The sequence below is a fragment of the Vulpes vulpes genome, chromosome 13 (genome assembly GCF_048418805.1).
Source record: "Vulpes vulpes isolate BD-2025 chromosome 13, VulVul3, whole genome shotgun sequence".
Lineage (NCBI taxonomy): Eukaryota > Metazoa > Chordata > Mammalia > Carnivora > Canidae > Vulpes > Vulpes vulpes.
The window spans coordinates 15,819,267-15,843,562 of NC_132792.1; the positions used below are offsets into that span (position 1 = coordinate 15,819,267).

The 24,296-nt window shown below is 51.5% G+C and overlaps 1 protein-coding gene across 2 annotated transcripts in view; it reads right to left on the minus strand.

The window, feature by feature from the left end:
- The window catches only part of ZHX2 (zinc fingers and homeoboxes 2), a 162,643-nt gene that overhangs the window by 88,970 nt on the left and 49,377 nt on the right, over nucleotides 1-24,296 (minus strand). Inside the window, exons 1-2 of one of the 2 annotated variants that reach the window (XM_025993400.2) lie at nucleotides 1,602-2,339; nucleotides 1,200-1,270 (exon numbers count right to left, since the gene is read on the minus strand). The gene's annotated coding sequence lies outside the window, so the exon portion shown is untranslated. Of the gene's footprint in view, nucleotides 1-1,199; nucleotides 1,271-1,601; nucleotides 2,340-24,296 lie in introns of those variants that run through there. The other variant, XM_025993399.2, reaches the window with a different exon arrangement.

The following is a 24,296-nucleotide window of genomic DNA, read 5'->3' on the forward strand; positions in this document are numbered from 1 at the left end:
GGGGTGTGATTCTTCTCACGCTAGCTTGAGTATGTGGTACTGGTTTTGCCAAAGTGCCTGGACCCCCCTAGGAAGCCACCCTCCCTGTCTCCCACAGCCTGGGGGGTTGGAGCATCCTGCCACAGGGTCCCCCAGGCCTTTCTTTCTGGTCTGTGTGGCCTGGATCAAAGCTCTGGATATCGTGACTAGTTGGTTAAATCTTTTCATGGTCCTGACGGGGGACAGAGCTCCCCAGAGCTTCTAATCAAAACCGCCACCATGCTTGGAGAGTTGCCCAGCCCATCACATACATGAAGTGTTGGGGTCACACCTGTGAGATGTGTGGCTGTCTGACGGTAGCTCGGATACAGAAGAGGCCAATGCACAACAGGTCTTAGGAAGACCCGAGGGTCATCTCATCCAGAAATTTCCAAACAGTTTTATAGCAGAACCCCATCAAATAGGCGGTGCTGGGAGAGTGTGTGCACTCATAAGCTCCCACCTCCAACCCCTCACCCTATTACCCCTGGTGGTTCCAGGTCATCATGGAACAGAGTCTGGAAGATGCTGCCCTAGTCAAAACCGCTCCATCCTTCAACATTGATGCATCTGCAACCTGCACTTGAATTCTTCCAGGGACAGGGAACTCACTACTTCCAGTGAATGCCTATTTCACCTCGGCATACCTCCTTTGTTAGGAATTCCTTAGGTCGAGTCAGTAGCTGCTCACTTTTCTTCAATGACAGCCCTTTAAATGTGCAAAGATGGCTTTTTCACCTCTCATAGGTCATCTCCTCAAGGCTATGAGGTTACAAACTGGTGTGAACCAGGTACTGTGAACAGTCCCTCTCTGTTCTAAGAATAGCTCCCTAACCCTGGTTTGAGTTCCCTGGAAACACTTCCCAGCCCAGGCCCCCTGGTTGGTGCATCTGAGCTACGGTCAGGCCATCCGTGTGGAGAAAGGAGGCCCAGGCGCCTAGAGACTCGGTTTGCTCCCAGGGAGGGACTGGCAGGGCTCCAGTGGGTTCCAAGGGACTCACACCTGGATTCTTTGCACCGTGCCGTTTCCAGGTGCATCTGGAGGGAAACAGATTCCGAGCCGTGCAAGCCAGCTGCCTCCCTGGACAGACTCCAGGTCCGGCCTCCCCGCGCCCCCTACTCATCCCCTTTCCCTTGAAATCAGTGGAGGCCCGGCCTCCGCGCAGCACGCCGTCACTCACCAGACCCGGACTGCTTACATCCTGGGAATCTTGGTACTCTTTGCCTCCAAGAGCAGTCAGCGTGTGGAGACCTACAGGGAAGAGAAACTCCGTATTAAAAGCAGGGCAGAGCAAGTGGGTGTCCGACTGTCCTTCCGGGCAGGCCGGAGGCACAAGGGGAGACAGGGATGGAGAGGCCGGATGGGAAAGGATAGGAAATGAAATGGGAAGGTCTAGGGAGGTCGAAGCTGCTCATTAAACGGACCTCAAAGCCCCTGGGCCTTGTGGTGACGCTGACATGGGTGGGGGGAGGGGAAAGACCCTCACCCCGGGGGAGCCAGGCTCGCTGAGAAGCAGGCCTTCCAGGGGAGGGAAGCCAAGAGCAGGATCAGATGGGGCGGGGTGGGGAGCTGTCTCCTGCACCTCACTCCGGCTCTCCTTGGGTCTTCGCAGTCCGCTCCGAGCAGCAGCCGGCCGTGCGTCCTTCCATTTTGACGAAGGTGAGGGGGGAAAAGCCCTGTGCGCAGGCCTCGAGTCCAAAAAGATACCGCAGTCCTTAAAACAAAAGCCCCAAATGCGTATTTATATCCTGGGAGACTCCTGCCAAGCGAACCCTGTGTGTGCTTTGAAAATTCCTCAGGAGAGCTGTAGCCGGAGGAATAAGGCGTGTGCCGGGCTCAGAGGCTGCGTTCCCAGCATGGCAAGTTGAGGCCTGAGCTCTAGAGGTTTCTGCAGCGGCGGAGGCCCACCTGCAGCGCACGTGTGCGCGTGGAGCAGCGTGCTGATGAGCCGCGGAGGCCGGGCTCCTCGCTCCCCACACCCAGCCTCCTCTACAGCAGAACTTGTTTTCTCTTGTTTCCCTAAGAATCCCGAGGTGAGCAGAGGGTTCTCTCCTCCTCTCTGCCTGTTTGCAAAGGAGAACCTTTTGACTGGAGCGGGGCGGGGAGCAAGCATCTTCCCGGCAATGGTCTCTGCTGACTTTGCTACCACGCACGGGGCACCGTGTCCACTTGCTCTGTTCGCTTGTTCTTCAAAGGGAAGCTCGCATCACCCGGGAGCTCCTTGGGGGAGCAGCGACTCGGGCCCCAGCCAGGCCTCCGGAGCCAGAACCTGCTTCCTAGCAAGCTTCTCGGGTGACTCCTGGGCTCACTTCAGGTCTGCAAAATTCCCCTTCGTAACCTTGGAAGAAACAGCAATACTCATCCATAACCATGAGAGGGAGGAAGGAAGGAGGAAGTCGTCAGAGCCCATCCTCCAGGTGAGGAAAACAGGCTCAAGAAGCCATGACGTGGCTATTGCGCTCTTACTCCTAGCAGGTGGTAGGGCTGGGCCACGCCAGTGTGCCTTTCCACTGCCCCATCTTGGGGGAGCAGAAAGAAGGGGTGAAGGGGTCAGCAGGCCCCAGGGTGGTGGGAGGGATGAGGGAAGGGCAAAGGGCAGGGCTGCATGTGGATGACCTCAGGCCCCAGAGCAGGAGGGTCCTGGAGAGCACTCGGGGAGGGAGGCGTTGCACACAGCAGGCTGGTTCCCCCCTCGGCACTTTTGTGAGGGCCCTCGATAATCTTCCAGTTAGAGGTTCTGGGCCTCCTTCCTGCAGGAGAATTCAAGCTTCTGCATTAATCCCAGTGATTAATTTATGCTGATCCCAGGGAATTTGGCTCTCTGGCCCCCATACTTAGAACAAAGCATCTAGCAGGAGAGGTACCCAGGGGACCATCTAACCTTGGTGTCCAGGCACTGATGAGCAGAAGGACAATTGCCCTTGAGAGTTTAGAAAGAGCTTTTCATCCATTAGCCGATCGCTCCTTAAAAGAACTTGAGGAGTCACCAGTGCTATTTTGCGGTTGAGGAAAATGAGGCACAGAGAGGTTAAGTGATTTTCCTGAGGTCATCCAGCTTCTGGGCAGGTTGGGGTTGAGGTCCTCTGACCACTCAGCTGCTCCTGATGGAGAGAGAGATCGCGTCACAGGTTTATGATGCTGTCACTTTGTTTTGCCCAGCTCCATATGGCTTTGCTCGACACTCTGCTCACAGAATGCATTCAGCTGAATAGACTCATGGGCCAAGAGGGAAATGGCCCACCACCCACACAGGGTGTGTGACAGTTACCTTTCTCCATGGCAACTGGCCAGCTGGCATGCTGGGTGCATCAGTTACTCACATATTACTCTCTGTATTGCTTCTCTTTCTGCACGGCTTCCATGAGGCAGATTAGCTCCCATAAGGTATACAGGTGAATGATGTCAATAAAATCTGGAGGTCGCAGCGGCTCGTAGGGAAATGTCCCCAGCACATGAACGTTTTGCTCCACGTGATGGCAACTAGATGCAAAGCACCCAGACACAGCCAAGTGCAGCAAGGCTGTCCAGGTGCCCACATGTGCCACACTCCTCCTCCTGGCTCACTGCGGCCACGTGCTGTGCTGTAGAAACGCCTGTTGCTCGGCTCTCGCGGAGCTTTGTGCAAAGGCCCTGGGCTAGACCATCCATCTCTGCTACACCGTGGCAAAGGCTGCAGCTGTCCCTCCACCTGGGACTTCTGAGAACGGCATCTGTCCCCTTCGGCCTTTCCAGCCTCAACCGCACCCAGCCCTGCTCATCAAGTCCCCCTACAATACAGCCCCAGAGTGACCCGGGCCCTAGGTTACTGGTGGTTTTTTTTTTTTTAACTCAAAATTTAGCATGCCCTTTCAACTGGGCTTGTATCACCACCAGGGTGGTGCTTTATTACAGTGTTGCGTGGGTTGGGAGTGCTCTGTGGTCCCCTGGTGGTCCCCCAACGTGTGGTGATTTTTTAATTTTTGAGAATGCAAGGTTTTACAGGAATGTATAGGTCACTTTATATATTTATTTTTATTTTATTTATTTATTCATGAGACACAGAGAGAGGGAGAAGCAGGCTCCCTGCAGGGAGCCCGATGAGGGACTGGATCCCAGGACCCCAGGATCACGCCCTGAGCCAAAAGCAGACGCTCAAGCACTGAGCCACCCAGGTGTCCCACACCCAGGTCATTTTATAGCAGAAGTGCCTTCATAATGTAAGTTGTATTATAGGTACTAATATCTATAGTCATTAAATATTGAATGGTAATACTAAATACTGAAGATAGTGACCATTTGATTAGCAGTCATTTACCGAGTACCTGTATATACCTGACTCTGTGCTAAGCACCAGAAAGATATAAATAAATAAGACCCAGTCCTTACTTTAGGAAACTCACAGTATAAAAAAGGAGGAAGATAAATACTAGTCTGAGGTTGAGAAAGGACAATGTGTGCAGAGGTGTTAGGGGGGCGGGGGGTGCTGTTGCAGCTAATGGATGCCTCATTTTGTCTCAGGAGAGAGACCATATTCCCTACCCCAGGGCTTCCAGGGCCTTGCAAGGACTGGCCCTTGTTCATCTCGTCCTGCCTCACCTTGCCCCTCTGTGTTCTGGGCTTGCTGACCGCTCAGCTTCTGGAATCCCCCATGCTCTGGGCAACCACCCAGCTATCCTTGGTCCCTTCCCCTAATTAACCCCAACTTACTTTATAAGACTGAGGAAGGCAACACACATAAAGTGCTTAGACTCCTGTCAGCAGGTATGTTAGCTACTATCACTATTATCCTTCAGCCGGTGGGGTACTTCTTGAGCAGAAAGAAGTAGAGCAACTAGCATGGGTTGTACAGTGAATCCTTCTCAGAGCTGGGGGGAGTCTCAGTGAATCTATCTTGTTTTCCCTATTTATCCTGGGACCCAGAGCCGTGCCATCCCCCATACGACACCTGACCCTAACTGGCATGGGGGAGAGTACTGCTCTTAGGGACAGGACGCCTAAGCCTGAGTCTCACACACCTATTCTGTGCCTTGGCACCCATCAGTCCTCTCCATGGGACCTTGGCTGCTGGACCAGCCAAGTGGGGCTCTAACAGGCCGTCCTCCTTGGGCTGCATAGGGGATCAGACGCCCTGGGGCCCCACGTTGGTCCTGCATGGGGCAAATGGCACTTCTCCTTGTGAGCATTATAAATGAATTAGAGGACTTTCAATGTCCTTCAAGCTCTAAATGTGCACATATTTCCAGTCCTCCTGGCTCAGGACTCCTTTTGCCAGAAGGTGCGGGTCATATGGAGCAAAATCCCAAGAGGAAAAAATCTGCCCGTAGGATTTTCCCTACAGCTCCCCCCTCTTGCCTTTGTGCTGTACTTTAAGCCTATTGGATTGCTAGACACCTGAAAGGGGAAACAGGGAGAAGCTTTGAACAGTTTGTAGGAGAAACCCACCCGCCCCACAGTCACTCCCACTAACATAATTTATTCCATTCCATTTCTTCATTTAGCAAACATTTAGCAGATGAGTAAGAAACTCCAGGTCTGGTAAACAGGTCATCATGTCCTGCAGCCATAGCCTCATACTGAGGAGAGGGTGAGGAACCCATGGAAGACAGGGGAGAGGGTGATGGGCTCTGGCTGGGGCCAGTCCTGGCTGCCTGTCTTTGCTCCAGAAAATGTTTCACCCTGGTCACCAACAACAGCCTTTAATTCAAAAGAGCATCACTAGCGAGTGACCAACAGCAACAGCCACTGCTTGCTGAGCTGAGTCCTCCACATGTCTCCTCCCTCTCCCACGGCAGATCTGAAGAGCATAGGCCATGCACCCATTTTACAGATGGAAGCCTGAACCATCATTGAGCCATCAAATACATCGCCCCAAGTCACAAGAGTCGAATGAATGTCCAGCACTGGGGTTTGAACTCTGGCCGGACTGGATATAGTCTTCCCATCTCTTCCCCCGACACTGCCTCTTAAACTTTGGCTCCATGGCTGGAATTGCTGACAAACTGAACCATCTCTCCCCTAACCCCAACCTACTCTTGTACTAAGACCCCTCGCCAAGAGTACAGAGGATGCTGAGTTCATAACCTCCCCAAGGTGTGTGGGTGCAACTGGACCTCTTGAACGAGAACACAGAACTCTATTCTAGAACTGATCTGTATTTGATTCCAAATATTTCCTCTTCAAAATCGTTAAGCACAGGACGCTTCAGGAAGCTGTGCCCAGCCCAGGGCAGGGCAGGGTCTGTTTTGCTCACTAGTGTCTGGGGAGACTTAGGCCAGCCCTTGCAGCTGGGTTGGAGATGGAGACTTCAGTGATATTATTGTGCCAACGGAAGCACGTGGCAATGGTGGCAAGATCACCAGGAGAGGCACGCAGGGATACAGCAGATGGGGGCAGATCTGAAAGGCAAAGAGGAATGGAAGATGAAAAAGCTGGAGAAAAGTGTGTGTGTGTGTGTGGGGGGGTGCTGCTGGATACAGACACTGAAGGCTGGCTGGAGTGGCTGTCGCCAAGCAGGCCAGAGAAAGAGCAAAGGTCAGAACTTCCAGGGACTTGCAGGTGTTTCGAGAAGTCGGGTCCTTCTACCTGTGAGTGATGGTACCTCACCAAAGAGCTGGAGTCCCCGTGTCTGCAGGACCTGGCACATGGCGGCTCTCAAAAGTAGTTGTTGAATGGACAGTGGAACCCTGCTTCGGCCCAGGGCCCCCCCTCACATCCTCCAGCAATCTGAGAGGCATTGCCTGGGACCCTGCCATCTTTACAAAGGACAACCACAGGGCAATCTGATTTGTGTAGGGAAAAATCGTCCCCGGGGCACCTGGCCTGAGCCTCCTCCTGCCAGACCTCGGGGAACCCTGGCTCCGGTGGCTGCTGGCAGATGTTTGGGGATGAATACACCTTTGATTACTGCTCATGTTTCAGAGGGAAAAACACAGCTCCCTGGAGATTGGGATTCTATGAAAATGAGCCCTTGCAAAAGAGAGGAAAGTGAGCTGGAAACACAAGCCCTCTGGGCGGGTGGTGGTTTCTTTATTTAAAATAAACAACAACAGCAAAGAGGATCAGCCTGGATGAGAAGCAGGTTCTCGATAATCCCCAAATGGGCAGGACTTAAAAGCAAGTGGCAGAAGGTGGTTGAAGAGACTGGTCTGCAGGAAGGCTGTACCTGGTTACGATCCCAGACATGGTCTCCCAGAACCGGTATGTCCACCTCCCACCCTGCGGGGAAACAGCTCCTGTGGACATTAGTTTAATCCTAACAGGGAGACTGACAGACCCAGTTTAGAATATCCTTCCTAACATTTATGAGTTTTGCATCCATAGGCAAAATATTATATGTTCGCCGAGCCTTGGTTTTGTCATCCATAAAATGGATACGATGGGGATTGGATGATATTATGAATGTAGGGTGCTGGGGTTTGAACCCATGTGTCTGAATACAGTTCTTCCATTTTCTCCCATACTGCCTCTTGAACCTAAGACAGGTTCCTTCCCCTCCTGTCACGATTATCTGGCAAATAATAGGTGCTTAGTAAATGCTGGTTCTGCGGCCCTTCTTTCCCCCACCACGTTTAGCACAAATCTGAGTATACAGGAGGTGCTTAATAAAGCCATGCAAATCAGACCCTCCTCTGTGCAGCACGGTGGCTGAGAATGTACCAGGAAAAGGCAGCTAGCTGTGTTTTTTTCTTCACTGCATCCTGTTTTGAGCCCTTTATTAAATTCTTAAGTATTACTTGCCTTCAGGGTCAAAATAAAATTTCCACAGATTTCCACTTTGCACTCATAAATGATTCTCGCTAAACTCTTTTTCTTTAAAAAAATTTTTTTAATGTGTGTGTGAGAGAGCATAAATGTACTGACTCATAGCTGGAAAAACTCTCCCTAACACATTCCAAATTTGTCGAGTCACATGAATTGAATAAAAGCGCTTAACGTAGCTGCTAGTCCCAGGCTGGCGAGCGAGCGGTTCCACTGCTCCGGGGGCCCTATCCCGCCCCTGCTCAGGGGACCTGAGGGGGGTGGGGTTGGTTCTACAATGGGCACCGAATACTTGATGCAGGTTCAATGAATACAAGGATTAAAACGGATTTAGCACCTACCTAAAGCCAAACTCAAATTCTGCAAGGCAGTGTAACATATATTCTAAGACATCAAATAAAAATGTGCATATAGGATCACCGAAACTTAACAACTTCATTTACTGACTCAGGTCTATGCTGGGCACTGTATCAAGCACTTTCCATGCGTGACTCGTTTAATCTTCCCGGCCACCCTGGTTGGTGGGGTGATTACAATTAGCCTCCTTTTGCAAGAGAGGAAACTGAGGTAGAAAGTGTTAGTAACTTGCCCAAGGTCTCACAGTGTGCAGATGGCGGAGCTAAGATTCAACCCAATGTAGCTCTAGAACAGATGCTCTTACACGCCCAGCCATTCATTCTGAGAGGAAAGAACCCTTCTGCAATGAAGAAAGAAAACTCCATTTATTCCACAATTATCTACCCAACACTTAGAATACAAACACTGCACCAGATGTCGAAGGGAGGCTGGTGGTAGGCAATTTGGTTACTGATTTCAGCGAGTCTGGAATTGCATAGAGGAGCTATGACGGATGCACAAATAATTGCACAAAAGTAAGTGAAAATGCCACCAGCAGGATTATAGAGTGGCATGGATGGGGAAGGCTTGGTAAGGTGATAACTCTGGTTGGAGTGATTCGGAAGGGCTTCCTGGGGGAGGTGTTCTTTAGCTGGATTGAAGGGCATATAGGATTCTGACAGGAGGTGGCCAGACGAGGTCCTGCCTGCTTGATACCAGTGAGTGCACACAGGTGGCCAATGGCCCTGGGAGTTCCCACCCCGGTTCTGATTTGGGACCTACCCCCCCCACCGGGGAGAACATCTTTCTTGGGGTGGCTGAACCTCTGTCTGGCAGGCTGGAAGCACAGGCAGAAAGAACAGGGAAAGAAATCCAGGAGGAAAAGAGTGGGGAGGGAAGGCAGGACACTGGAGAAAGGGTGGAGGGGTGCAGATCTGGCCAGGGCAGGAGCTCCAGGCCCACTCAGTGGGGTTGGCTCTGGGCAAGCCCCTCGCTCTTGAGCTTCAACTTCCTTTATCTATAGGGAGGAAAATGAAGGAAGTGCCCGAATATTCTAGCTGGGCGGAACCTTGGAGAGCTCCCAATTTATCCCATTACTTTGTAGACAAGAAAACTGAGGGCCAGAGAAGCTGTGTTTGTGGAAGTCCTTGGATTTGAATCCAAGCTGGTGGGATGAGGACTCAGCCCCCTCCCCTCGGCCCCGCCATATAACTGCTCTTCCCACACCCACACAAGGGGCATGTGGGCCTCCACTAGGAGGCCAGGCAATGCCAGGCACGCTGTGGGAGGGGAGACAGAGACCCCATATGGGCCTCAGCTAGTCCACTGGCCTCAGGCTCTGACTCCCCGGGGGAGCCCTTCGAGGCCCAGCCCCAGGCCGCCAGCCTGGGCCCAGCCCCCTGCACATCCTCCTCTCTCAGCTGTGGCTGGCACCTCTCCTCGGCTAGCCCCTCCCCCGACACTCAGGAAGTTTCCAGGAAACCATGACCAGTTCTCTGCGGCCATGGTTTTCTCTGACAAGATGTGCATCTGGTTGTGACTCACAAAGCTGGATTTCCGCCCAGGGCCTTACATCTTGAGTGGAGAGCTCGTTCCCTCGAACTGACAACCTGCCCAGCCGGCTGTGACAATGGAGGCCGCCGCTGCCCTTGTCAGCCCACGCTGAGGTCATCCAAATGGCGCCGTGGGCATTCCTCTCAGACCAGGCCCCGGCCCGGGCGGTCTTCAAGGGTGCCTCAGATACTGGGCTCCTTGACCAAACTCCCCCTCCTCTGGAATGCGGGCCTGCCTCCCCACACCTCCGCCTCCTCCCTCGTCCCTGCGCCAGCAGGGCCTCCTGACCACTCCAGCCTTCGCAGAGCTGCCCTCCTCTGAAGGCCTGGTTCAGTGTGGCTCGGCAGCCTGGAGGGCAGGGCAGGGGTCCTGTGTCCCCACAGGGAGGTGGGCCTGAGGGTGGGGCCGCGTGCAAGAGCGAGCATGCCAATCACGACGGGGATTAACAGTTGGTGCAGGTGCCAAGTGGCCCACATTCAAGCCTTTGCACTTGCTGCCTCCCCACCTCGTCACCCCCCGCCTCCCACCGACCAGAACATTCCAACCCGAGTCTCTGTGGCCCTCAGCTTCTTGACAAAGTTGCCTCCCCAGGGAGGGTTTTCTTCCCCTGCTGCTCTTATTTTGCTGCCTGTTTCATTCCCTTACGGCCCAAGCCCCCACTGACCCGTTACCTGATCACAGGTTCACTCATTTATTATCTGGCTTTTCCAGAAAGCGTGAGAGCAAGGAGGGATCTGCTCATCTTGGATTCCCAGCACCCAGCAGAATGCCCGGAACACAGTAGGTGCTCAGTAAATGTTCCTCGAAGGTGCTCCTGGGTGTGTCAGGCATCGTGGACGTGGACTAATCTCACGCAATCCTCAGACAAACCCTGTGTGCTTGGTGGCGTGTCGTCCGCATTTTACAGTGCGGAACCTGAGGCTCCGAGAACCTGAGCAGGCTAACTAAGGCCATTTGGAGAGTAAGTGCCTAAGTGCCTGCCGTGTGTCCCGCATTTCCATGGTGAGGACACAGGAAAGACTTGTGGCTCGAATGATCTGGAATGCCATGTGCTAGGGACTGAATGTCTATGCCCCCTTCTCCCCCACATTCATAAGCTGAAGCCTGTACCCCCAGTGCGACTGTATCTGGAGAGGGGACCTCTAAGGGAGATGAAACGAGGTCCTAACAATGGGGCCCCGATCCCATGGAATTAGTGTTCTTGTCAGAAGAGACTCCCAGAAAGCCTGCTGTCTCTTGCCATGTGCGGGTGCTGGGGAGAGGCCACGTGAGGCCACGGCCGGAAGTGGCTGTCTGCCAGTGAGGAAGGGAGTCCTCACCAGACACAGAATTGGCTAGAACTTTGACCTTGGACTTCCAGCCTCCGGCACTGTGAGAAAATAAGTGGCTGTTGCCTAAGCCACCCAGCCCGGGTCATGGAGGAGGTTGTAGTTACAATGTAAGCGTGTCATTTGTTGGGTTCTAAAGGACTCCAGAGGTGTTTTGATATACTCCTGTTTGGGTTACCAGTACTTTCTGATCAAACACCACACAAGGATTACACATTTCTCACCAAGACTGAGAAACGAGAAGACTAATATGCCATTTATGGAACAGACCACATTGCCAGGTCTAGGAAGGTACGTTCTTCCTCCCTGTGCCTGCCTCCCCCCCCGCCCCCGCCCTCATCTAAGTAAGCACTGACGATGCACAGAAGCACAAGAGTCCTGAGGGGCTCCGGAGTCTCCTGCTGCTGGCTCGTGGTTCAAAGAGCCACAGAGTTGTCTTGTCGGGCTGGCATGGTGTTTTAAAAAAACAATGAGGAGTCAGAATGCCCTGTGGTGGGGCACGCATGCTCCACTCCTTCCATAAAGCCCTACCGTTCCCTGCTGTCCTGTGTCCCTCGGATTCCCAGGCTGCGTTAGGTGCTGGTGACACTCTGTGAGCTGTGCTGGAATGGAGAGAGGAACAGGGTGCCCTGGGACAGAGTGATGCCTGGGTGGGGAGAAGGGCATGGAAGACGGTGGGTCTGCATGGAAGAGGCTGCATGAAGACGTGGCTTTGGCCTGATCTCTGAAGGACGGGTGGGATATCACCAATCACAAGTGGGAGGGAGTGTGAATTCCAGGGAGGGGAGAGAGGGGTGAGGTCCAGAGGAAGGGCAGGGCCTGAGCAGGGAGCAGCAGGTGGTGGAGAGTGGCTGCCAGTGAAGTCAGTAGAGCTAGTGTGTGGCCCGGAGGGGCAGAGGCAGGGGTGCAGAGGGGCCCTACATGCCACACCAAGGAGACTGGACGTCCTGTTCAGGAGTGATGACCAGGAGTCCTCCAAGGCTTCAGCCAGGGAGGGGGACATCAGACAACCTGTGTTAACCACATAGATGCCGGGTTTACCACTTTCTAACTGTGGGACTGTATGCAGGTGTCAGCTCGGGGCTGTGTGGCCTCAGGCATCTCATCTGTAAAATGGGCATCATAATGCTATATATCTCAAAGGGGTACTGTGGGGAGTAGAGGCAAACAAATGTGAAAGCCCCTAGCATAGTTCCTGACACACCGAAGGCACTCAATAAAAGATAGCTATCTTTGTGATGGGTATTTATTACCAATCTAGTGGTGGCAACAGTGTAGGAGGCAGCTGGGAGCAATCAAAGGTGTTTGCTAAGATGATTACAGTAAAGTAGGAAAAACCCTGAGGAAGGACCCAGGAAACACTCGTAGGAGGCAGGAGGAGGGAAATGTGACCTTGAGATCAGCCTTCTCAACCTGTCTGTTTCCTCATCTGTAAAATGGGACTCTCCCTGCCTGTCCACACAGGGTTTATGTGTGAATAAAATGAGAAAAAGAGATGTGAGGCTGCTTTGAAGTGAACACCAGGCGACCGTGAGGGTTTCATTTTCCTTTTCCCATACAGAGGGGAAAGACGTCCAAGGGGGGGGATACACACTTGTGGGTTCCTACTTCTGCAAACCGTCAAGGCAAGAAAAGTAGCAGATGCCAGGACCACAAGATGAGAGCAAGGACATAATGGGCAGGAGCCCACATCTTGGACCTTTCCTTGGGATCTCCTCGGTTCCGCCCCGCTTGCATTCACACCGGTGACTCAAAACTGCTACCAGATTTTCAGCCTCAAAAGCATGGATATTTCAAGCTGGAAATAGTTAGGATAGAGTGCATTCCCCACAACTTACAGCTGAAGCTGAGTCATGAAAGAGAGCTGGGACAGACAACCTGTGTTCCCATCCAGGCTCTGCCTTTGATTGGCTGTGTGACCTTGGCCAAGTCATTTAACATCTCTGTGTCTGGGATTAACTGTGGTTATTAAGAGTGCTTACTCCCAAGAGTGGTTTGGGAAATTAAATGAGTCAATAAGTATAAAGCTTGGAATGTGCCTAGCACCTGGGAGGAGAGCCACTATTATTATTATTATTATTTATTATTATTATTATTATTATTATTATTAAGGCCATGGGGTATTTAAGCAGCAGAGTTGGAAACACGCTCTTTGCACGGCCACACACCAAAATATTTGATTCTAATCAATACTCCATGTTTGCTGAAGGCAGAAAAATGGACTAACCTGTTTTGGAATAAAGGGCACATTCATGTGTGTCCCATTTCTGGAACATTCCAGGCCACCAAAATCTGGCAGTAGCATAATAGAACAGTGATGCTTTGTAGACACCCTTCTTATGACCTGACATTGTGCCATCCAGGGAGGCAGCAAAAATGGAAATCAAAATTTAAAAAAATCAAACAAGAAGGCGACCCAAAGCAATGCAGAGCAATCTGCTCCTCTAGGGCTCAGCCACTGTCATTCTGGTACTTCTACGTAGCACATTTCCACTCCCAAAGGTCTTTCACCTAGTCTTTTATTTTGGCCTCATGACAGACGGTGATTCAGAAAGTGGGTTCTAGAGTGAGACTAGTTAGCTCAGATCCTGCTACCACTCACCGGTCGGGCTGCCAGGGGACACATATTTACTCTCTCTGCACCTCCGACAAGTAAGGATAGAACCACAATGCTGTCACTCATTGTTGGGAGATATGAGGTCATGCAGGAAAAGGCAGGGTCCAGCCTGTAATAATCCCCTCACCCAGGAAACGTTTATCCCTCAGCTAACATGGGCCGGGGCTGGGGATTCCAGGGACCACATTCCCTCCTTTCATGCAGTTGAGAGTAAAGGGGAAAAGTGGGCAGTTCAACAAGCAAATAAGCGTATAATGTCAAGCATGTTGTGTGCTTTATAGAAAAAGCAGGGTAAGGGAAGGGGATGTATGGTGGTGCTAGTTTAGCTCTGACCCCTATAAGGTCTTCCCTTCAAGGGAGTGCTTTTAAGCAGAACCTGAATGAAACCAGGGAGAGAACCACAGACAGCTGAGAAAGAGTGTTCTAGGCTGAGCAAGCAGCAAGTGCAGACACGAGTGCCTGTGTGTTGTGTTTCAGGCTAAGCCAGAAAGCCAGGTGGCAGAGGGCAGGTGATGGTGCAGGGCCTTGTGGGTTGTCACAAGGCTTTTACTCTGAGTGAGACGGGGGACCCTGGGGACTGGTGATTGATGGAATCTGATCTATGGTTTTAAAAAGTAGCTGTGGGAAGGGTAGACAGCCATGGGGTGTGTGCAGGAAGGGCAGGGGGCAAGAGGTGAGGTCAGCCAGCAGTCCTGCAGTGGTCCACTCCAGAGGTGACGGGGGCGAGAGTGGGGCAATGATGGGGGAGGTGCAGGAAGCAGCACCACCCAAGTGGCTGCGAGCAGGTGCCATTCCCATGCACCGAAATGAGGCGGGTGCCCCTTGGAGGGTGCAACATGGTGCTCCCTGAAGGTAATGGGGGCTCTGTGAGGATTATGACAGGAGCAGACTGTGAATGTCTGCTGTGCACTGGGCACTGGTTGAGGGACTTTAGTCATTCACAGTGGATGCAATTGTGCTCCTCCAAACAACATATCCATGTCCTTGTGTCCAGAATCTGTGAACATGGCCTGATTTGGAAAGAGTCTTTGCAGGTATAATTAAGATCTCAAGGTGAGATTATCCTGGATTATCCCCAGATGAGCCTAATCTACTGACAGGTGTCTTCATAAGACACCCAGAAGAGAGATACATAGACGGAAGAGAAGGTGATGTGAAGACAGAGGCAGAGCTTGGAGTGACACAGCCACAAGGAATGCCAACGGCCTCTAGAAGCTGGAAGAAGCAAGGAAAAATTTCTCCTAGAGCCTCCAGAGGGAGCATGGCCTGCTGACACCTGATTCATGAGCTCCAGAACTGCCAGAGATGAAATTTCTGTCGTGTTAAACCACCAGATTTGTGGTCATTTGTTACAACCACAGGAAACTAATACAACAAGGAAAACCAGGCACAGAGAGGTGAAGTAATTTGCCCAAAGTCACACAGCACGTGAGCTGCAGACCTGGAAATGTCTGGCTCCAGAGGTAGGTCCTGTTAACCCTGTGTCTGCAGTGACCAAGTGGAGAGCAGAGCTAAAAGGACGTGCCACGGGCTGGAGCTGGGGAATGACAGCCCCAGGCTCCCTGGGGCCTCAACAGGGAGGTCAGATGTCTTTCCCGCTCTCGATCCCCACCTCTCCACTTGGAAAACCCCAGAAAGGCCTCTGTCCAGCCACTGCACGGCTCCTTGGCAGCCACCGTAGGGACCCGGGGCTTTGCTGGGAATTCTGTGCAATCTGGTGATTTCAGTTTACAGCTGCCGGGTCCCCACGCAAGTGGCCACGAGAACACCCTGGTGGGGCAGCGGCCTCCGTAAACAGATTTCAGCGGTGCCTCTGGATTCATAACAGTCACTCGGGACCTGTGGCTGGTCTGGGTTTCTAAACCGCCTCCTCTTTCCGTGATACGCACACTGAAAATCTCCTGGCTCCAACCCCACCCCGGCCGGGAGGACAGGATGGAGAGAGGAGGGGGCTGGGGCAGGGTGCCCGGGCAGCTCCGGAGCCCCCGTGGGGCCTGCATTAACAGAGATTGTCCATTTCCTCTCCCTCCAGTGCCCAGGAAAATATTTTACTGGACAAAAACCAAAATATTGGGAATCCAGGGAAAACATCCTCCCTGACCTCCACTGCCTACCCCCCGACCCCCCTCCCCGCCTTGTCAAATTTTCATCATTTTAACAGAGATGGACAGTGGGGCCTGCGAACGGGGCACACGTCCCTTCCCACACAAAACCATGTCATTAGAACACTTAATGAGGAGAGGTCAGTTAATTTGGGGGGTGGGATGGGAATCGGGGCAGGGGGAGGTGCTCTCTTTATGAAGAATAAAATAATTAAATTCAGGTCAGTGGAGGGAGTCACTGGGCTGCAACAAATTCGGGGGCCCATGAGGGACAGCAGGAGTTAGAGGGATGAAGGTTGTGTCTGCTTCCAAGCAGGACTGTCTTTTTGGGGGTGACCGGTTCTGCAGCACTTGTCCCCGCGCCCCACCCCCCGGCAGACATGTACACAAATACAACGATACACACTTTGGCTAGAAGATCATGAGCTTTTACCCAAAGGCTCGCTCACTTGTTAGTTCCTCTTGGCGAATGAATTTTAACCACACTCACAGAACTGACTGAGCCCAAAGTGGACCTTTGTTTCAAGGCTCCCCATGGCAGACCTTTTACTTTTAGCTCAGTGATGTGACCCTTGCTTAAGACATGTTTGGAAGCCCCTTTCTGGAGTGGTCTTCACTGTGGGGTCATCAGGCGAAAAGTAAACCGGGCACATTATTGTGTGACTGGCACTTACTCTCAACACCTGTTCCTTCTGCAACTGTATTTCTCAGGAAAGTCACATTCCTGGTTCCACAGGCAGGACAGGTGGAAACCACCTTCAAAGGACGTTGATTTGCCAATATCAAGGCTAAGGAGGCAGTGGGGGGGGGGTGGTGTTGGGGGCTGGGACGTTCTGAGCCACGCACCACCTTTGGAATAAGAGGGGAGCTCCCCAAGGGGATGACTTGGATAAGCACACCACTCACTTGCAAAGGTGGGTTCTAGGGGCGCTTACTGTGATTATTTTTTAGAAGTCAGTGATATAATGTCATGGCACGTGCTCTGGACTTGGCACTGGACCAGGAACACAGGGCAAGGAGGGTCAAAAGGTATAAGATGAGGCCTTTGTCTCTAGGAGCCAAGACTTAGAAGGGAGGAGTCACCTGTGGCCAATGAGGTCATGTGCCTTCCCATGGTGCTCAGGATGGCTCCCCTGCAGAAGCCCATTGGCGAAGAGCGTTGGGAGGGTGGGCGTCAGGGAAGGAGGTGGTGGAGGCGGGCTTGCCCTCAGCTTTGGAGAATGGGGAGGAGTGAAAGATGCCAGGCAGACTGGGGGCACCTGGGGCAGGGGGCAGTGGGGAGAGGACAGGCTCCAAGCTGTCCTGGATGGGGCGCTGCCCCACCTCAAGTAGAAGGCCAACTTGCAAGGGACAGGTGTGGCAATTGCTGGCTGATGGGAAAGAATTTCAGGGGGACTGAGTCCTGTCATCAGCCTTCCCATCCCACTGAACATCACTTTGGAACACAGATTCCTTTTGAGAGTGGCATCCAGGAACGTCACGGAGCGTACACCCCAGGAACACACTCTGCTACCGAGTGTGTCCATCACAGCCACATGGTGCCTCAGTCTCTCCAGCCAAAAACTAATCATAAAAACAACAACAGCTAACAGTCATGCACCAGGCCCTGTTCAGGTGCCTTAACTCTTTCAATGTAATATTACTATTATGATAATTTTACATGCTCTTGGGTACCACCTTCCTTGGCCTCTCAAATAGAGCTGAACACACCACGTATCTTACCTCAGAGATTTTCTCGAGGCTAAAATAAAATAACGAGGTCTTCTAATTAAATGGAAGTCTGCAAAAGCTTGTTAGTATTGTTGATGTCATTATAATTTTACTAGGCTTCCTCTATTCAGAAGCCACCACAGGGTAAAGGTTATTTAAGGCCTGAGTACAACATAAAAAAAAAAAAAAAAAAAAAAGAATCACTTTCAAATGTTAGCTGAGGAAAGATCCCATGGAGATTGGCAAAAGAAAAAGTTAGCGAAAGCCTGAAACGTTAGAAGGTAGGACATTGGGGTTTTTTGTTTGTTTCTTGTATTAGGCCCAATGTTCTGAGAAGGCGTCATGAATGGCTCCCTGGTTCCCTGGTGGCAGAAGGAACACAGCGCCTTGCCAGGGGCAGCATTCTTTACAGACAGGCTGCTGGGGATGGGCCTCAGCTCACCCTGCTCATTGAAAGCATTTATTCAACACCCAGGAGCAAGTGAATCCGGACCAGCTCTTTGCCATCAGAGGGCCAAGTGATTGGGGAAATATATCCTCCTTCCCAAAATAAATGCAAATGGATCTCCTGATACCCCTCCCCCCAGCTCCGAAACCCGTTCCTCTGTGGGTGTCCAACCATCAACCACCGGCCAACCCAACATGGAGTTGGGCATCATCTTTGGTTCCCCCTCTCCACCAGCATTCACATCTAGTCCACCGTGAGTCTAGCTGGTGACCTGCACATTTCCAACCCATCCACTTCTTGTTCCCCCTGCAAGCACCACATCTCTTCCCTGAACTTCCATAGCCACCTTTGAGTGACTTCCCTATTTCCACTTTGGTTGTTTCTCCCCCCACCCCCAAGCCCGGAGAGGTCTTCTAAAAGTGTACAGACTGCAACAGTCTGCTGCTTCCACCTTTGAAGGCTTTCCTCTGAACTCAGGACAATCCACATTCCCTTACTAAGTCCCACAAGGCTTGGTGGGATGTGGCTGCTGTCTGCCTTCCTTCTCCTATGGTGACTCTCCTCCTGAGACCCCATTTCCTCGCCCGCGGAATGCGTGACACGACATCTACCTTCCAGACCTACCATCTAGGCCAGTTGTGAGGCCACCAGGCGTGGGGATTATAAAAAAGTGCTTTGTAAACTAGAAAGTGCAGCATAATGTAACCTCACTCCCATTTACAATTGGGCTTTTGTGTTTTTACTCATTTTCATGGTTTCCAGCTCTGTTTGTATCGGTATCTTTTCATTGTCTGGAATTTTATATCCTTTTCAGATATAAGGATATTTATGCACACGAGGTAGTATTGAAAGCTACCACGAGAGCATCTCAGTGTTCCAAAGATAACAGCTTAGCTATGGAGTGCTCAACACTCGGACAATATTTGTTCTTCCCTGGGTAGAAAATTAGAGTTTTAACTATGCAGCCAGATTGCTGGAGGCCTAGTGAGATCTCATTTTAATGATAAACCAGTCAATTCCCTTATGAGCATGATACAGCAATCACATGATCTCCAACATCCCTCCAACATTTGCCTTAGTGACAGATAATGTTTATTAAGCTGCTACTTTGTGTCCATCCCCTGTATTCACACACTTTTTCTGCTTTTCTGTTGTAAAGGTAAAGCCTCACATCAATGTTAAGGGCTCTTATTATCGTTCAGATGAGGAAGCCAAGCTCAGGAAGGTTAAGTAACTTGCCCAAGGTCACACTGCTAGTAAGAAACAGGGTTCTGGTCCTCTGGCTGGTTTTTTAGAGAGAGATGGAGTGCGCAAACAGTCGGAGGACGGGTAGAGGGAGAGAGACTTTCAAGCAGGTGCTGTACTGAGCCTGGAGCCCGATGCGGCCTCAATCACATACAACCACTAGATCATCATCACCTGAGCCGAAATCAAGAGCTTGGATGCTCAACGAGCCATCCAGGCACCCCCCTCTGGCTGTTTTAATAGCCCATGTTCTTCATTCCACCCTCTCCATGTGTTTGGGGGCAACAGGCCGGGGAATGTGTATATTTGTGGGAGGGGAACAGGGATGATAAGGGGCTGGGGGCTTTGGCAGGTACAAGGCCGCAAGCCCACAGACGCCAAGGAGTTTGGGCAAAAGTTCTCCTTAACTTAAAGCTTCACTCCTTGGTGTCTAATTACGAAATAACTTGCCAAGTTAGATAATGGCCAGTAGATTTCCCCAGGATCAGTGAAAAGGAGTATAATTCTCTCCCATGAAGAGCAATCATGGCCTTTTTGCTATTTAGACCAAGAAATATATGTGTGTGTGTCTGTGTGTCTGTGTGTGAGACAGAAACAGAGAGAGACACTTGCACACACAAAGAAAACCAGAGTAGTCAGTCACAAAGCTTTGTTTCAGAAGCACACGAAGGTGCTCTGGGGAGAGGGTCCCAGAATCTTCCTTCTGCCTCTCTGCTCCCTTCACTCACCATTTGCAAAACAATCGCCCACAAGGAGACAGCAACCAGGAGCACAGCCTGCTTCTACTTCCAGGTCTGCTCTTTTGCCCTGAAAGTGCTGTACAACCTCTGGGCCTCGTTTTCTCATTACCAGAGTGAAACATCTAGATCTCTAGAATCCCTTCCAGCTCTCAGATGGGAGGCATCCTTTTAAATCTGCGACCTCTGTTCTTTCACCACCCCTCCGAAGAGCTGGGCAGGTCAGACTGGCCGCATGACGCTTGGAGAAGGTGCCATGGTTCAGTGGCAGATCTTGGACTAGAGCTGTTACTTTCAATGCCAATTCCAATGTCAGCTGACTCCACCACGCTGGCTTCAGGGGTGCATGTCTATCCTAAAACAGAAAGGATAACACTGAAGCCACCGCATGGAGGCCTCTGGCCACCGTGAGAGATCCGTGTCTGAGAGCAGTTCCTGTTCTCCTGCCCTCCTTCCTTCCTTTTCTCCACAGAGCGGAGAGCACAGGTAGGAGAAGTAGGAGATACTGCAGGAAAGGCATGCAGAGCTTTGAGAACTTCCTGAGATCCTGCCAGATGTAAAAATAACTGGGGGAAAAAAACCCACAACCACACACACAAGCATGAACTCTGTGTGTGTGTTGGTGACTGGTGAGAATCAAGATCGAAGTCTGGAACAAGCGCTCATGGCCATTGTATTTGCTCCTTAATCACTCTTATATTTCTTCCCCAATCCAGGAATTTCCTATTAAATGATGGATGAACCTTCATGAATTGGGGGGGGGGGGGGGGAAGAAACTCCTCAGCGAAGACACACTAGAGTTTAAGCCGTGACACAACCTTCTCTGTCTGTATCTGCTGAATGTTTCCAGGGATCCCAGGCCAACAGTCCTCCTCCAAGGCCCTCAGAGGCGAAGAGAACGTCGGCCAGGCCAGAACGCAGGCAATACCCCACCAGGCTGGGGGTTTTCTGAGATCTGGAAGCGGACCCCCATGTTTACCCAGGGAGCTCTGACAGCTATAGATGCAACACCCCCCGGGGGCACAAGCAGTCCCCTAGAAGTAGGCTAAGTGAAGAGGAGGGACAGCCGTGCTGTCCTGCAGGTGTGGGCCAAAGGCCACCGGCAGAACTAATGAAAGGCTCCTCCAGCCAGAAGTAACACCCCCAGCCTGTGTGGTGAACCCTCTCTGAACCTGGCTTAAAATTCCTATAATAGAAGCACTCATGGCTGGAACAGTGCAGAGAGGCCTCGTGCAGTAAGGAAAGCTGCTCCAGAAAGTCCTCATCGCACTGGTAGGATGTGCAATCCTAGATGAGCACTCAATCCAGTGGATCCTTGAATTCTGAATCTGCAAATCCTATATGATGATGAGAATCACCGACTGTAGATGTCGAGCATGGGGCCTGGCAGGTAGCGTGTGTCAGAGTGAACAGTAGCTGCTGTTATAATTATCTAAATAAATCTGAAGGTCTCTGCTAAAAAAAGTTCATGTGCTGACAGGGCTTCTCCGTGAGTAAAGATCCTCTTGCTGGCTGCTAGTTGGGCTCTCAGGGAACGAGCTAGGGCAGTGGGGTTCTCAAAGTGTGGCCCCTGCATCACCTGGGAATTTGCTCAGAAGGCAAATCAGTGGGTTCTATTCCTGAACTACTAAATCAGAAATTTCGGGGCTGGGGCTCAGTCATTTTATAAGCCCCCCAGTGACTGCACTCCCTGCTGAAGTTTGAGGGCTACCGAGCTTAGGCACACATTGTCAGGTCTAGTTGATGGTCAGAATTTCCTAGGGATGGTCAGGGGAGAAAGGAAGGTCCCAGGCTCATCTCCCAGGGATCCTCAGATTCTGGGATGCAGTCCGGGGTTCAGCATTTTAACATGCTCCCTGGGTGATTCCATTGAGCTAGAGGTTGGGGAGTAGAAAGCCCAGGGGCTGGAAGGAATCCAGGATTGGGGGTGGTGAGGGGAGGGACCAGGGGCTGAGACAGAAGAAAATGCTGAACGTCAAGGTTCTGATCCCTGCACTACAGGTTTACGAGATGGGATCTCCTACCACCTACTCATTTTCTGACCAGGGATCCTAAGTCTCAAAGAGAAGTAACTATTCTAAATCCTTGCAACCCATACTTTGGCAGAGCTGGAGACCCACGCCAGGGGCCTTCCTTCGGAAGCCAGCCCCCCTTCGCCATGGCTCTCCCCCTGTGCTCACTGCACACGGTGTGTCCCTCTCAGTCAAGCACTGACTCCAGGCCCCTTTCCCAAGGCTTGACCCTAAGAGGAACTTCCAGTGGAATTGGAATCAGACCCCAGGTTTAAGTGCAAATTTAGTCTCACTCCCTAAGTAGCTGAGCCACCAAGTCACCCTCCCGAGGCCTCGGTTTCCACATCTCTGAAATGGAGAGAAGTGCTGACCTCACCGAGCCACTGAGCAAGTCAAGTAAAATCATACAGTTGAAGGCGCTTTCCAGCTGTCAGCTGCTGCCACAAAGGGGCTAAGAAGAAAGAGGAGGACTCACTGTGATTTCTTATCTAGAAGCACTTACAGAAGAGCAACCAGACAACACTGAAGCGCTTAGCTCCACGCCAAGTATGAGGTGACACCTGATCTTAGCGGCCTTGGCTCAAACCTTCCTCTGCCTGGGTACACTTGCCCAAACCCGTATGTGCACGAATCCCCCTGTGATTCGGTTCACAGTCTGCCTGACTATTCCCCCGGGTGAGCCCAGGGAAGGCAGGAAGTGATGCTTGATCAGTTTTGTGCTCCCTCTTCTCCCTGCCCCCCACAGAACGTCTGGCATCTCAAAGGTGTGCTCAGAAAGGAGGCTTCTGGTAGGGGAGCTTTAGAGATCCGGGGTTTTTCAGGTGGGCAGATGCCTCAGAGAAGTCCTGTAATAAATGCCCCCCCTGGAGCCAGTGCAGTGGGGTCAAGCGCTTCCACCCAGCACGAAGCCACCAGCCAACACCAAGGTCTTCCTTGGGCTTCCCTGTGACCATCACCCACCCACCGCCCGAGGTTCTCAGGTTCCTGCAGAGTGTGGTCAGGTGAAGGCAGGAAGGGCAGAGAGTGAAACAGGACCCTCAGCCCCCTTCCCCCGAAGCCACACCTAAAGCTACTAAATGGGGACACCTGGGTGGCTCAGTAGGTTAAGCCTTTAGCTCAGGTCATGATACTGGGATCCTGAGATTGAGCCTGCATCAGGCTCCCTGCTTGGCTGGGAGTCTGCTTCTCCCTCTCCCTCTGCCTCTCCCCCTGCTTGTGCTCTCTCTCTCTCTGTCAATTCAATGAATAAAATCTTAAAAAAAAAAAAATAAAGCTACTAAATGAAAAAAAAGACAACGTTAACCAAGCAGGAGGCATGCAGTAAATGCTCAGGAACCCAAACAAGGGTTTCTGGGATCTGGTTCTTTCTCTGGTTTCTCCTTGTTTTCCTGGTCCCAAGGATTAAAAGAGGCTTGCAGAGGGAATGGGGCACTTTGGGATGAAAAGCTCTAGTTTTAGCACTTTTCTTCTACTCTGCCACAGTGAGCTGTGTGACCTTGCCTAAGTCACGTAGGTCATCCCGGCCTTGCTTTGCTCCCTTTGAAACGGGAATTGGGTGAATGAGGAGCTACTGGGTTGTTTTCCCCTAAAGGATACAGCAAACGATACAGCCAATGTTGTAACTGTCACTTGTCCAGCAAAGCAGAATGGGTTCAAGGCTGGCACAGAGTCCTACCTGTGGCCCTTCCATGGAATACTGACAATAACAATGACAGGAGAGGCTCATCTTTACTGAGTCTGTGCTGGGCGCCAGGCACTGGACAGGCACTTTTCATTCATTATGTTGTTCAACCCTCACAGTGGCCCTTTCTGGCAGACACCATCCTTAGTCCCATTTTACAGGGGGGGAAACTGATGTGCCGGGAAGTTAAAGCTGGGATTGTGGACAGGTGAGGGAGGGAGGCAGGGTCTGAACTCAGGCTGTCAGAGTCCAGAGCCCACCTCCTTTTCTGCCGTACCCAACTGAACCCAGAAATCTGTTTCCACACTTAGGAGAGATCGAAAGATCTAGAATGGCCATTAAAATAACCAATCATTTTGATTGACCACTGTTGGGGCAGGCACAAATCCAAAGTCTGTTCAGTTATTCCCAGTATAGGAAACACATCTCAGGGGCTTGGTTTAAACAGAGGAGCAGGATGCCTGGGTGGCTCAGGTGGTTAAGCATCTGCCTTGGGATCAGGTCATGATCCGAGAGTCTTGTGATCACGTCCCAAATCCAACTCCTTGCTCAGCAGGGAGTCTGCTTCTCCCTTTGCCCCCTTCCCCTCTCATGTTCTTTCTCTCACTCAAATAAACAGATAAAATCTTTAAAAAATAATAAATAAATAAATAAATAAATAGGCGGAAGAGGTGCCCTGGAGGCAGCCCAGGCTTCAGAGCTGGGCAGCCTGATTGTAGTCCCTCAGCTGCGGTCAGAAAACCCCTCTGGAGTCCACCTCCTATCAGTCA